Source organism: Magallana gigas, chromosome 1, assembly GCF_963853765.1.
Source record: "Magallana gigas chromosome 1, xbMagGiga1.1, whole genome shotgun sequence".
Classification (NCBI taxonomy): Eukaryota; Metazoa; Mollusca; class Bivalvia; order Ostreida; family Ostreidae; genus Magallana; species Magallana gigas.
In genome coordinates this window covers 48,308,615-48,312,969 of record NC_088853.1, presented here as the reverse complement: position 1 = coordinate 48,312,969, position 4,355 = coordinate 48,308,615, and the positions used below count along the sequence as shown (strand labels likewise).

The window sequence follows — 4,355 nt, the reverse complement described above, 5'->3', positions numbered from 1 at the left end:
CATGGAGCTGAGTTATAGTGCGACTCGTGGTAAAAGGATACTCAAAATCTCAACACCTCTCTCATTTAATCTGCAACATGCACTGACGCTTCCATAATGTCATCTGTCATTGTGTGAACTCAAGAAACAATTTTTGACAATTTGAAGTTCTTGAAATAAGTCATGCATATTATCAGAGATGTGATTTTCATCTAATTCACATATTGTGCAGTTCGTTTTTGTGAATGATCATAGTGTAAACATTGTTGTTTCACGTGGGAAATGTATGTATCCTTTGAAATGCACATGGAAGATATGAAGCACAAAGTACCATTACCAAAATCGTGGATTTTAATTAGATTTAAGAAACATAATAGCTCAAGACGTCTGCGACAAATCCAAATAAAAACTAATCTAAGAGATTATAGTTTAGAAAGATTATAGAAAAATATATAGGTTGATTATCCCTATGGCTTCTTTTCCAATTGCATTAAAACAGAAAACGCTATTCCATTGCACATTTGAGTTAAATCATCAGAAAAAGTTCTGGTCCTGAATCCAATTTTGAGTCAATATAAATATAAAATGTCTGCTCTGGTCAATGTCCAGACAAAGATTGTCAAACTTAGTGGTAAAACACATAAAGCAAAATATATATAACAGTGGGACGGACAACTTCGGAATGGACATTTTTCCGGCGTTGCGCACCCCTTTCCATACACACTATTGACCAAAGTTTAGTACCAAATAGTGGAGTTTTTTATTCTTAATAAATTTATGGAAAAAAAATTGAAACATTTTTAGATAGTTTTTTAGATATTTGAACTTAAAAGTTCCAACCCCATGGGATTTAAGTTTGGAAAAAATACCCCACAGAAAACCCCATGCAAACCCCATGGGGTTTTGCAATAAACCCCATGGGGCAGAAAACCCCATGAAAATAATGTGGGGTTTAAAAACCCACTTTTTTCTTAAATAACAGTTTAGGGTTTTTTATCCCATAAAATAGATGTCATGGGATTTATTATCCCACATATGCATGGGGTATTTTATCCCATTTGTTCATAATATAAATTTACTAAAATATTTTACCAATCTATTAAAATACCAGTACTCACAGTGCAGACAGTATGGGGTGACGTTAACTAAACCAATCCAAGCAAATAAATCAGATTCTCAATGATAAGTTACTCGAGACTGATTTATTCATGTTTGCATTAGTTTAATGACTCTAGATTTTCTCTTGCTTTGAATTATAATCCACAGATGTTGGTAATGTCTTCCAAAAATGCTTTTTTTTTTCAAATGAAAAGTGTCAGCATCAGAGGTATGCTCTGTCATCCTTTAATTTGCCTAAAAATATGTCATGAAAACTATGTAAATTATGTTTAAAAGTTATAACTAATTCAAAATAAGTATTGCCCTGCTTATTATAAAACTCTTTAAAATCTGACAGGTTGTAAATACTTATCAATACTGAACAGAACTGTATTGTATGTACCAATGTTATATGATCCACTAATAAAGGCATAAATTTACGGTTTATGCAATCACAAAGATTACATATAATGTTTAAATATCATAGCATATTAAAACAGTCTTAAATCTATGGTCTCACTATTTCGAGAAAATTCGGTCCAAGAATAAATGTTGGGTTCTTTTTCATTACCTAGCTTTTCACTGGAAGTTATTAAAGAATATATAGACGTATAAATTTAAAATGAAACTGATTTGCAGTCAATGGAATTACCTTTGAAAATGGACAGAAGAAACACAAACTTAGCAACACTGGAGTTGAAAACCGGATGTCGAATTAGTTACAGACAAATCGGGACACAGATATTTCGATTAGAGCAGTCGATCTTTCGTGAATTTTAAGTATAATGCCGTTTAATGAACTCGAAAATCCTATTAGTTATTTAACATCCTGAACACCGTATTATTATATAGATTATTCATCTAACTATAAACATGATGAATTCAGTGTCAATGGTGTGTATGTGTGTGTGTGTGGGGGGGGGGGGGGGTGTTAAGGGTTGGGGAGGGGAGGGGCGTTATAACAATATTAAATGCAGTACTAATAAATAAAGTATGCAAAATGTTTTATATCAGTATACTATTAGTAAAACCAATAATTATAAAATTCTTAATTTAACAGGAGATAATAAGGTGGTTATCAAGGTATATATGTACAATAATACTTTTCGACGGATAGTTTCAGCTTGTGTACACGTTTTCTCATTAGGGGGTGGGGGTACTTGATGAAAAGTCGCGTTGTTTTTTTCTTTTCCGTAGAATGTTATAGTGTAAGAGTATAAATTTTTTGATAATGTCCAGGATGATAAAAAATAGATAGTACATCAGAAGCACGTGACAAAATCAGTGCGTTTAAATATACTGTAGAAGCCTCTCACAATAATTATTTTGTTTTTAAATTAATTCATAGCATGTATACCGGTAAGTACCTCTTATCTTTTTCTTTCCCACTCTTCCCATTGTATAGGACTTATCTCAAGCGAGCAAAAGCTGGAATTTTATTTAAAATCGAATTTCCCATTGCAATTAATTTGGCAAATATATATAATCATAAATGGATAACCTTTATACAAAATAAACCAGTGCTTGAAATACATAGTCATGGAGAACAAATCATGCAGTCTTTGGAATGATTTTAAAGCTTTATCATGAGAATACTTGGAGGGATTTCCACACCGGCAATAATAACAGAGTATAAGACCGACAAAAAGGCATCACTAAATCTAAGTCAAAGGATGAGGCCCAATGCACATTTGTATCGTTTAATATATTCCCACGATTTCATAATAAACTGAACAAGACCAAGCCCTGTGTATACATCACTGTCCAAGTTTCAACACGTGTATACACATCATCGGAACGCTGTGTATACTAAATATATCAATGCATGCTTGATTTTATGTTGTCAAATTTGTATCGAGCCGAGAAGTAACTGTTACAAGATTTATATTATTTTAATTTTTGTGGCATTTTACAGAAAGAAAATTTGGAGAAAAATCATTGCCGGCCGTGAGATCCGAACCCACGACCCTTGGGTCCGTAGGCCAATGCGCTACCATATGCGCCGCGGCGCTCATTAATTTCCACTGATGTAATTAAATATTTGAACGATATCAAAAAGGGCCATTAACTGATTACGGAAAAATAATAAATAAATGGTGTTTTTTTAACTAAGATATTTTAAAATCTCATTACCTATTTTTATACTCACCAGATATGATTCAGTATTCAATAATCGTTTCTCGTTTAATTACCCTGGGCGTTGGAAGGTATTCAAGTTCAAGTTCAAGTTCTTTATTCCAAGAGACAAATGTCTCATAGGTTATACATATGAACATATACATATTAAATAAACAGTAAGAAAAACAAAGTGACACGTACATAATCAATTTGGATAATTCACACGGAGAGTTCGTTGCTTGTTTGCATAATATAAATATTTACCTAAATTACATAGTTATTTAGTATTAGAGGTAGATAATAACTGTATAACTTTATAGACACTTGGTTTTCGGGAGTAGTATTTTTTGATATACTTATCTCTTAAACTACAAAGTGATGAACAAATAAGTAAAAAATGGAACTCATCTTCAATTACATTTAAGTTGCAAGATTCGCATTTTCGACAATCACGTGTTAAATTATCATACCTCCCTGTTTCAATCTTTAAGTCATGTGAGGTTAACAGTAAGCGTGTAATTAATTTACGATATTTTACATGAATTGGTTTCTTTAGGTAAACTTGTAAACAAAAATGATCAACAACATGTTTATATAATATACATTTTGATGCATTGCTTATATCGTTAACAACTTTTTGTTTAAAGACATCACACATGTTATTAAATATAATATCTAAAATAACAGACTCTTTCACAGTACTTTGATATAAATCGGCTAAGCCTAAGATGGACAATTCTTTCCTAATATTTGAAATCCATATGTCATTATTTTTCACCATGTCTTCGTAGCATGCTTTTAAAATACAGTTTTTACTGTTTCTTAATTTAAACAAGTCTTTAAAAATTTTTTGTTTCCTGAAAATCTCTAATGGAAATCTACCTACTTCATAATAAACTGCACTGTTGCAAGTATTTTTTCTGACACCTAAAACCTTCTTACAAAAATTTATATGAACTTTTTCTACATCTTGACCTTTATGGAATCCCCAAATTTCAGCACCATAACTAAGTACACTTTTTACATAAGTATCAAAAACATTCAATTGAGTTTCAACATTAAAATTCAAATCTTTCATTTTACTAGATATGCTGAACACTGCTTTATTTCCCTGTGCTGCACAGTGCTTTTGTGTAGATAAAAATTTACCATTGTAGTTA

General features: G+C 31.6%; 1 long non-coding RNA gene across 1 annotated transcript; it reads right to left on the bottom strand.

The window, feature by feature from the left end:
• Positions 1-1,097: 1,097 nt before the first annotated feature.
• Positions 1,098-1,772, bottom strand: LOC136273848 (uncharacterized). The gene is made up of 2 exons (XR_010712103.1): positions 1,730-1,772; positions 1,098-1,332 (listed from the first exon to the last, which is right to left on the bottom strand). It is a non-coding gene; the product is annotated as an uncharacterized lncRNA (long non-coding RNA).
• Between the last annotated feature and the right edge of the window lie 2,583 nt (positions 1,773-4,355).